The sequence below is a fragment of the Hyperolius riggenbachi genome, chromosome 3, assembly GCF_040937935.1.
Source record: "Hyperolius riggenbachi isolate aHypRig1 chromosome 3, aHypRig1.pri, whole genome shotgun sequence".
NCBI classification, from domain to species: Eukaryota; Metazoa; Chordata; class Amphibia; order Anura; family Hyperoliidae; genus Hyperolius; species Hyperolius riggenbachi.
The window spans coordinates 19,861,143-19,872,404 of NC_090648.1; the positions used below are offsets into that span (position 1 = coordinate 19,861,143).

The following is an 11,262-nucleotide window of genomic DNA, read 5'->3' on the forward strand; positions in this document are numbered from 1 at the left end:
TCTCCTCCTCTCCTTAAAGGGGCCACCCGTTATATGATAATAAACCTCAATTGGCTCACATGAATAGACCTATTGAGCAGTTGCTTTGAAGTTCCCCATCAGGTCGTATAGTAGTTAGGCTATTATGTTTGGGTAAGAGTGTACTTTGTATTTGTTGACTGCTGCATACCCATGTGTTCTATATAAACCTGTGTGTTAACTGACATGTTGTGATTGACATTCAGCATTAGCTTGAAAAAGAGGCGAGAAGCCTTGAGACATTGCTGTGATTTGCTGTATGCTTCTCTATCAATAAAAGAGCATTGAAACTATCTGGATGGTGCCGGCTTTACCTTTCTGGTAATAAGATGGTAGGACATTAGACTATGACTATGGTAGAATTAGATTGTAAACGCCTTTGAGGACAGTCAGTGACATGACTATGTACTCTGTAATGTGCTGCAGAAGATGTCAGTGCTATATAAATACACAATAATATTATGGTAGGACATTACACTATGACTATGGTAGGATTAGAGTGTGAGCTCCTCTGAGGACAGTCAGTGACATGACTATGTACTCTGTAATGTGCTGCAGAAGATGTCAGTGCTATATAAATACATAATAATAATATAGTAGGACATTACACTATGACTATGGTAGGATTAGATTGTGAGCTCCTCTGAGGGCAGTCAGTGACATGGCTATGTACTCTGTAATGTGCTGCAGAAGATGTCAGTGCTATAGAAATACATAATAATAATATGGTAGGACATTAGACTATGGTAGGAATAGATTGTGAGCTCCTCTGACGACAGTCAGTGACATGATTATATACTATGTAAAATGAGGCAAAAGATGTCAGTGCTATAGAAATACATAGTAATAATATGGTAAGACAGACTATGACTATGGTAGGGATTAGTTTGTGAGCTCCCCTGAGGACAGTCAGTGATGTGACTACGCACTTCATGAAGCACTGCGAAAGATATTAAGTCATAATAATGAAACTTTCCTAAACAAATCCTAACCTTAAATGGAACTCATTCTTCATTGTCTTCATCCGCAGTTCTTTCTGCTTCTTTTGAAAATAACCATGAATTATAATACTTCGGTCTCTGTCTTCATACTTTTGGGATTTCAAGACCTTCACAATTTTCAAGCTCTATTCTTCATTCTTCTGCTTCTTATTTACAAAGCCACTATAAGTGCAAACCTCCTCATTATCGCATTAGTGGCAACCTACAGCCAGCTTTGGTCTCCCATGTACTTCTTTCTCTCCCACCTCTCTCTCTGTGACATCCTGGTCAGTACAGACGTGGGTCCGTTTGCCTTACAAGTCATTCTCATGGGCAGAAGTCCCATCTCTATTCTGCCATGTTACGTTCAGTCCTATTTATTTGGTGCCTCTGTCATCACCGAATGTTGTCTGTTGACAGTAATGTCCTACGATCGATATCTGGCTATCTGCAACCCATTACACTACTCATCCATCATGAAACATTGGCTCCCACTAATCTTGGTTACATTGTGTTGGCTTCTGGGATTATTCTGCCCAATGATTGCGGAAGTACTCTTATCTCAACTAGAGTTTTGTGGCCCGAATATTATCGACCACTTTTTTTGTGATTTTGACTCCATTTTAAAACTTGCCTGCTCTGACACCACGAAGGTTGAAGTTTATGTCTCTGTTGTAACGTTTATAATAGCCATCTTGCAGTTACTCTTTGTCGTTGCTACATATATCTGTATCTTTAAATCAATACTTCACATCTCTTCTATAATTGGCCGACAGAAGATCTTCTCTACTTGTAGCTCTCATCTGATGGTCGTGTGCACTTTTTATGGGACACTTATTGCAATTTACATTATTCCCTCACAGGGCCACTCAAACTTAAACAAAGTTTTATCTCTTCTCAACACTATCATAACCCCGATGGTTAACCCAATAATTTACAGCTTACGGAACAAAGAAATAAGGACTGCCTTTGCCAAAATTATTTTGAAGAGGTACTAGATCAAATATACATTACTAGAACACATAGGTTAAAAACATTTCCCAACGAGGAAGAAAAGAACCTACAAAATCAAGGAAAACACAAGATGAACCAGAAGATTGGGGCAACCACCAGATGAACAAAATATTTCTCCTAACCACATGCTACACTTAGTCAATCACTGTAGCACTGGCGAACACTATATATTTTTTTCTAGCACAGTAGTACTACTGGGAAGGTTTCTCTCTTTACAAACCTGTCAACAGGCCTAAGCAAACACAAGAAAAAAACATCTTTCCTATTTGTGTGTTCTCCCCAGAATTTTTTCCCAGCCGGGTGGGTTAGCTGAATGGGACTAGACAGGGAAATACAGGGTCAGCACTTCCAAAGAGACAAAGCCCCAGGGCCCAAGAGCCAGCTGGAAGGCCCACAGGTCTCTCCCCGATTGCTGTGCATCTCTCCCTCCACGGGTGCCTGGGCATCCCTGCAGGTAGCAGATGGAGTGCTAGCTCTTCAGCCCAGCACGCAGTGGGGATCCTCTGATGACCTGTGTGTTCTCTTGACTGGTTCAGTCGGTATCAGTTTAAAAGGGTGCCTGAGCCATCTGTGTAAAAAGGGCGCCTTCCTAGACGTCAATGTTATCTGCTGTAAATCTTGGCTATTAGGGCGTCCCATTTTTTTTTCAGTTATAAAAGGGCGCCCTTTTATAGCTGAGATTTTTGTTTTGGATATTAAAGGGTTTCCCTTTTATAGCCAATATTTTGTTTCAGTTATAAAAGGGTGCCCTTTTATATCTGAGATTTTAAAAGTGTGTTGGATATAGCTGGAAGGGTTCTGGACAGCCCTGGGCTGCCCATGATGCGAGAGGAGGCAGGTTCCTCAGGCGGCAAAAGTGTGTGTGGGGGGGAACGGTGCCTGCTTGGCCGTGGGTGGGGGACGCCAAGCTGGAGGGGGTAGCAGCCAGGAAGGGGGGCAGTGGGCACAGTGGTGGGGAGGGGGGTCCGACTTGGGTCCCCCCTCCAGCAAATTGTGCAGTGTGTGGTCAGACAGTGGGCAGAAGAGCAATTACTCACCTCTTCCTTTCGCCTTCCAGCGTGTGTACCACCGCTCCTCACTTCGTACAATTCCTCCCACTTGAGCTACATTGCAGGAAATGATGAGCGGTTGTACGCAGCACTGCTGCGCAATTAGCTGGAGGGGGAGAGCAGATGGGGGGACGCAAATGAGGGAGGGGGGTTCGACCCCACCACTGTGCCCACTGCCCCCCTTCCTGGCTGCTACCCCCTCCAGGCTACTTGGGGGCAATTATACTACCTATGGGGGGGGGGGGGGGCGGCATCCTCACAAGTTTGCCTCAGGCGGCAAAAAGTGTAGAGCCAGCCCTGGTGCTGAATATAGCCAAGATATTTCTTTCGGCTATAAAAGGGTGCTGTATATAGCCAAGATATTTGTCTCACCTTAATAAATTCAGCTACAAGATCGGTTATGTCAGTAGGTGACTAAATCAGGTTATAACAGTTAATTTACAGTTAAATAAATTATGTGAAGGCACTACTGGTAACCGTTATGTCAGAAGAGAATGGAGGATCTTCTGTTTCCTCTCTCTCTTTTTTGTTTGTTTTGTTTATTACTCTGTACACTGTACTAAATGAAGGCACTGTATAAGGCCATCACCTGGAGTGCCATTGGTAATAGGGTACAGGGCTGTGCAGAGGGTCCTCAAGGGGGTGGTGCTCAAATATGAAAAAGGGGCCCTAATCAATCGTGATAAATTGTGTATGTAATAACACCTCTCCACCTCTCCAGAAAGGAGTATTAGACCTGGAACCCATTAGCAGTACGTTACTAAGCCCTTTCTAAGCACTTGAGAGTTGAAAAGCTTTTGCTAATGTTATGCTACGGGTGTGATTTTATATAAGCAAGAGATTTTCAAAGCAACCCCCCATGATCCTGGGTACAGCACACACGCACAAATAAACAGATTTAACATTCACTGATCTCCGGGCTAACGGACGACGGCACAGAAGCGTGCGGCAGCAGCCTTTTGGACGTGACAGTAACGTCCAAAAGGCTAAAATGGTTCATGTTATTTATGAAAGGTCAGGTCTGCGGATCTTACCAACTCTGCAGCTGCCAGCAGCGTGTCTGCGACTTCCGGGTCGTCAGCTCGTATGGCTGGGGATGACGTCAGCGGCGCTCCGGCTGGGCTTCCGATGCATAGAGTGAAGGAGGGTGGATGCACGCGCTGTCAGCTAATCTATATTGGGGGAAGCTGCCTATCTAACCTATTCTGGGGGAAGCTGCCTATCTACTGCCAAGCAAAGTCCCAGGGCCCCAGCCCAGCAAAGCAGAGCCCTCAGCAAAGTAAACCCCCCCAGCCTTGCAAAGACTCCTGGTCCCAGCCCAGCAAAGCATACAACCAAGCAAAGCCTAGTAAAGCCCCCAGCCCAGCAAAGCCCCCGAAAATGCCCCCAGCATATTGCCCAGCCCAGCAAAGCCCCAGCAAGTCACCTAGCAAAGCCGGCACAGCATCACCGCCAGCCAGGCCGGCCCAGCATCACCGCCGGCCAGGCCGGCCCAGCATCACCGCCGGCCAGGCCGGCACAGCATCACCGCCGGCCAGGCCGGCACAGCATCACCGCCGGCCAGGCCGGCACAGCATCACCTCCACCTGAGTACAGCGCACAGGCCAGCCAGCCAGCCGAAGGCTTATATATGTGAAATACTGCCTATTGAATATATTTAAGTTTCATGTACATTTGGCCCCACCTATGACCACGCCCACTTTACATGGCAAAAATGCATTCATAGTCTATGATATCTGCAGATCCTCATACACACCTTGTTTAACAGACATTCATCTGCAGATCAGATCCACCAGGATGGATTTTCAGATCTGCAGATGATTGTCAGATATGCAGATGAAGTCAGTTAAACAAGGTGTATATGAGGATCTGCAGATATCATAGACTATGCCTCAATTCACTAAGCTTAACTCCTGTCTTTAATAACTCTTCAGAGCTGTTTTACAGTGATCACCATGGTGATATAATTGTGATAACTGTAAAACAGCTCTGAAGAGTTATTAAAGACAGGAGTTAAGCTTAGTGAATTGAGGCTCATGAATGCATTTTGCAGGAATGGATCTTTTGCAGATACTGATCTGTTGCATGTGTACAGCATCTTTGGCTATCATTCATAAAGCATTTTCGCATGCGGAAATGCTAAAAACAGCTGACTTTACCGAACACTTAGCAAAGTCAGCCTTCATAAAGGCTCTTTCCGCATGAAAAATGACACTACCGAGCAGAGTGATAAATCACCGCCTTGTGCGGGGATTATCGGAACAAATGTAGCAAAATGTTAATTCATGAAGATCACTGCAAGCGGTGTGAGGTCGGGAAGTACCGCTCCCTCTGATGTAGCGATACCAATGTAAGTGAATGGAGACGCAGAGACCTCCCAGGCAGCTGCAGTAGAGCGGAACACAGAGAAATGTATCAACTCGGCAGCTTCCGTGTCTCCGCAAGCCTACCGCCTGCCTACCACCAGCCTAGTTCGGGGAATCTCCGCACATCGATACTTTTTTTATGAATGCCCACCCAGAAGTCTAAAACACCGCCAGCGGTGGTTTCCCGCACAGATTCTCTTTACCGATATCCTGTTCATGAATGATAGCCATAGTGTACAGCCTCTTGCAAAGATGTTTATCTGATGAGGAGTTCAGCTCCATAGAATAGACTGTGTTAGGTATGGCTCTCATACTACATGGAAGGGGGTAAAATTGGTCTGTGATCTTTCATTTTCCAAAGACTGTTATCTCAAGTGTGTATGTAGCCTATGACTCTCACAACTGCTTGCTGCTGCCTGGCAACTGCTCACTTCTATCTGGTAACTGCTTCCTGACCACACAGCTCAACTGTCAGTGGAAATATGCAGGATCTAAGGCTACCTCCCTGCCATTCCTGCAGGAGTTGGCCAAGGCAAAATGCATTTCATCTCAACAGGGGCGGCGCATGTAGGCCTCCTTGTGCCCCCAAGAAATGGGGGCAGCACAGACACCCCACAAAGCTGCCATTTCCTGGGAGCGCTGCAATTGCCCCTTGGGGGAGAGGAGCATGAGAATTTTGCCGGTACGTCCCTCTGACGTGGCCGACCACCCATGCTGTTCCCCAAAGGATAGATTCCCTACCTGTTTGTGCAAATATGCCTGTCCACGTCTGGGGGGTAGACCGGCCATGTTAACTTGCCCCCCACCCCCCTCGAGGGGCAATTATAGCACTCTTGGGCAGTGGATGCTTTGTGGGGGTGTCTGCACTGCCCCCCATTTCTTGGGGGTACAAGGAAGCCTACATGCTGCACCCCTGTTGAGATGTAAAGTATTTTGCATGGGCTAACTCTTGCAGGAATAGCAGGGAGGTAGCTATAGGCCTCTTTTCCACAGACTGTTTATAGGCAGTGAAATGCCTCTCAAACTCTCACAACTGCTCACTGCTGCCTGGTAACTGCTCACTGCTGCCTGATAACTACTTGCTGAGCACACACTTCAACAGTCCGTGGAAAAGAGGCCTTAAGCCTAGTACACACTAGCAATTTTGATGGATCAATCATTGGTCAATTTTACCACCTCCATGTAGTATGAGGGCCAAACAGATTTTCAATTCTATGCAGATTATATAGGTAAATGGTCATACTACATGGAGGTGGTAAAATTGACCAATGATTGATCCATCAAAATTGCTAGTGTGTACTAGGCATTAGATTCTGGTAAGTGAATGCAACATGCAGACACTATGCCATTTTAATTAGTCAGTAGACTTGAGGCAACCAGCATTTAGGCCTGGTGCACACCAAAACCCGCTAGCAGATCCGCAAAATGCTAGCAGATTTTGAAACGCTTTTTCTTATTTTTCTGTAGCGTTTCAGCTAGCGTTTTGCGGTTTTGGGAAGTGTTTTTGGTGTAGTAGATTTCATGTATTGTTACAGTAAAGCTGTTACTGAACAGCTTCTGTAACAAAAACGCCTGGCAAACCGCTCTGAACTGCCGTTTTTCAGAGCGGTTTGCGTTTTTCCTATACTTTACATTGGAGGCAGAAACGCCTCCGCAATCCAAAAAATGCCTCACCCCGGGAGTATGCGTTTTAACAAAACGCTTCCCGCTCTGGTGTGCACCAGCCCATTGAAATACATTACCCAAGCGTATCCGCAGCCGCAAGCAGATCGCAAAACGCTGCCGAACCGCTCTGGTGTGCACTAGGCCTTATGTCAGGCGATGACTGGTCAGAGCACACATCTCTCAGGGCTGGTGCACAGCAGAGCAGTTCTGGAGCGCTTTCAAAAATCCTAGCTGTTTGAAAACAGCTTGGGTAATGTATTGCAATGGGCTGGTGCACACCAGAGAGGTTTGTTTGTTCCACAAATGCAAACTCGGGGGCTGCAGCATTTTTTAGATTTCTGAGGCATTTCTGCCTCAGTCCCAGTGCACACCAAAACCGCTAGCAGATCGTCAAAACGCTAGCGTTTTTGGAGCAGATTTCAGAGCGATTCTAGGCAAGTTTGGAGAAGTTTTCTGAGCATGCCTAGTGTTTTTGTGAGTGTTTTTGTGTAGCAGATTACAAATACTGTTATAGTAAAAGCTGTTACTGAACAGCTTCTGTAACAAAAACGTCTGGAAAACCGCTCTGATGTAGCGTTTTCCACATCGGTTTGCATTTTTCCTATACTTTACATTGAGGCAGAAACGCTTCTGCAAACCGCAATCGTGCAGCAGGAGGCACGTTTGTGGTTTGCTAAAAACCACAAACCGCTGGTGTGCACCATCCCATTGAAATACATTAGCCAAGCGTTTTCACTGGCGGACGCGGTTGGTGGATCTCGGTGTGCACTGGGCCTCAATGTTAAATTATAGGAAAGTGGAAAACTGCTCTGAGGCCCAGTGCACACCAAAAACCTCTAGCAGATCAGCAAAACACTAGAGGTTTTTTAAGCAGATTTTCAGAGCGATTCTAGGCATGTTTAGAAAGATTTTCTAAACATGCCTAGTGTTTTTTAGAGTGTTTTTAGCAGATTTCATATATTGTTACAGTAAGGGCCCATTCACACTTGTGTTTTCAAAATGCTGGCGATTTTTGCCGTTTTGCATTTTTAAAGGAGAGATTTTTCACACGAAAAAAATAAATCACTGAACACTGCAGCGATTTTTCCATGATCGCGTGTAGCTTCTCTATAGCACTGAAACGCGATTGCCGGGAAATGGGCTGAAAATGGTGCAGGCGACGCGTTTGGCGTTTTTGGGTGCTTTTGGGCGATTAGCGCCAATCGCCTAAGTAAGAATGGGCCCATAGGGTTTCAATACACTATTGCTTTTAAAAAGCGCTAGCGTTTTCCCGAAATTGCGGCAAAACGCTCTAGTGTGAATGGGCCCTCAAGCTGTTACTGAACAGATTCTGTAACAAAAACACCTGAAAAACCGCACTGATCTAACGTTTTTCTAAGCGTTTGAGCTTTTCCTATACTTTACATTGAGACAGAAACGCATCTGCAAACCAGAAAATGCTGCAGGAGCCACGTTTGCGGTTTGCTAAAAACCTCAACCCTCTGGTGTGCACCATCCCATTGCAATACATTAGCCAAGCGTTCTTTACAGGCAACAACAGTTTTGAAAACGCTACCAAAAACGCTCAGTGTGCACCAGCCCTCAAAAACGCTAGATCAGAGCGGTTTTCCAGGCGTTTTTGTTACAGAAGCTGTTCAGTAACAGCTTTTACTGTAACAACATATTAAATCTGCTACACAAAAACGCTCCAAAAACGCTAGGCATGTTTAGAAAAACATCTCTAAACATGCCTAGAATCGCTCTGAAAATCTGCTTCAAAAACCTCTAGCGTTTTGAAGATCTGGTAGAGGTTTTTGGTGTGCACTGGCCCACAGTGCTGGAACCCACTCAAGTGATTTTGTGAGCGTTTAGGGAGCGATTCAAACCGCTAGCGATTTACCTAAATGCTCAGCTAATGTTAATGGATGGGCCAAATTCCACTGGAGCGATTGCGATTACTAATTCACAAAACACAGGACATGCAGCATTTTTTGCGTTTAGCGTTAGCGTTTCTGCAATGTAAAGTATATAAACGCTGGTGTAATCGCTCATCAAAACCTGCACAGAGCGATTTTGCTAGCGTTTTGAAATTACTACACACTGTAAAACCAATTAAAATTAATTGAAAGGACCAATCAGAATTAAAAACGCTAATCGCAAATCTCTACACAGTCGCTGGCAAAAAGCGTACACTTTTTAAAAACGCTACCAAAAATGCTCATGAAATCGCATACAAAACACTAGCAATTGCGATAGCGTTTTGTAGTGGGTTCCAGGCCGTAGGCCTCTTTTCCACAGACTGTTGATAGGCAGTGAAATGTCTCTGAAACTCTCACAATTGCTTGCTGCTGCCTGGTAACTAGAGTTGCTCAAATCCGAATTCGGGTGAAAGCTGGATAGTTGCTATCTGGATTTCACCCTGTTAATTACAATCGGCTGGGCAGGGGGGTCAATCTTACCTAACTGACGTCTTCTTAGGTCCGTCCCTCGCTGCCTCCCACGATGCGTTCCATGCGCGTCACGTGAGTACAAACACTTCCTCCTTCAGGAGGAATTGTTTGTACTCACGTGACCGCTGCGTGGGAGGCGTCGAGGGATGGACCTAAGAAGACGTCAGTTAGGTAAGATTGACCCCCCCCCGCCCAGCCGATTGTAATGAACAGGGTGAAATCCGGATAGCAACTATCCGGCTTTCACCCGCATTTGGATTTGAGCAACTCTGCTGGCAACTGCTTGCTGAGCACACAGTTCAATAGTCTGTGCAAAAGAGGCCTAAGGCCCAGTGCATACCAAAAAGCGCTAGCGTAATCGCAAACGCTCAGCGCTTTTTGAAGTTATTTTTCAGAGCGATTTACACATGCCTAGTGATTTTTGGAGCATTTTGGCATAGTGTTTTTTATATTTTGTTACAGTAGAGCTGTAACTGAACACCTTGTAACCTGTAACAATGCTTTGATCTAGCGCTTTTCAGAGAAATCAGCAAAAATTCTGCAGGACCCGAGGTTGCGTTTGGGGAAAAAATGAATTGCTCTGGTGTGCACCACCCCATTGAAATACAAGCCAAGTGCTTTTAAAGCACAAGCGGTTTAAAAAAATGCTCAGGCCCAGTGCACACGGAGCGGTTTTTGATGCGATCCGCCAGCCGTATCCGCCTGTCAAACTGCTCGGTTAATGTGTCTCAATGGGATGGTGCACACCGGCGGTTTGAGGATTGTAGCAAATGCAAACGTGCCTCCTAAGGCACGTTTGCAGTTTGCAGAAGCGTTTCTGCCTCAATGTAAAGGATAGGAAAAACGCAAACCGCTCTGAAAAACGCTACATCAGAGCGGTTTTCCAGGCGTTTTTGTTACAGAAGCTGTTCAGTAACAGCTTTTACTGTAACAATTTGTTTAATCTGCTACACAAAAACGCACGCAAAACCGCTAGGTATGTTTAGAAAACATGCCTAGAATTGCTCTGAAACTTGCTTCGAAAACCGCTAGCGTTTTGCAGATCTGCTAGAGGTTTTGGTGTGCACTGGGCCTTAAGGCTCATACACAATCAGACTATAGTCTTTGGAAAATGAAAGATCAGAGAGCAATCTTACCACCCTTCATGTAGTATGAGAGCCATACTCTACACAGTCTTTTCTATGGAGCTGAACTCCACATCAGAAAAAAATCTTTGCAAGATGCTGCACACACTGAAAAGATATGTAGCTGCAAAAGATCTGTTCCTGCCAAAAATCCATTCCTGCAAATTGCAATGATAGTCTATGAGATCTGCAGATCATCATACACACATGATTTAACTGACATTCATCTGCAGATCAGATCCACCAGGATGGATTTTCAGATCTGCGGATGATTGCTTGATCTGCAGATGAATATCAGTTAAATCATGTGTGTATGATGATCTGCAGATCTTATAGACTATCATTGCAATTTACAGGAACAGATCTTTTGCAGGAACAGATCTTTTGCAGATACAGATCTTTTTTGTCTGTACAGCATCTGTGTGTGCAGCATCTTGCAAAGATTTTTTTCTGATGTGGAGTTCAGCTCCATAGAAAAGACTGTGTAGAGTATGGCTCTCATACTACATGAAGGGTGGTAAGATTGCTCTGTGATCTTTCATTTTCCAAAGACTATAGTCTGATGTGTGTATGAGCCTTTAGTGTGCACCAGCCCTAACTCTTGTTCAGCAAGCACA

General features: G+C 45.1%; 1 pseudogene; it reads left to right on the forward strand.

Moving 5' to 3' along the window:
- The first annotated feature begins 1,075 nt into the window (after window positions 1-1,075).
- On the forward strand, window positions 1,076-2,029 carry LOC137561890 (olfactory receptor 11A1-like; annotated as a pseudogene).
- Window positions 2,030-11,262: the final 9,233 nt, after the last annotated feature.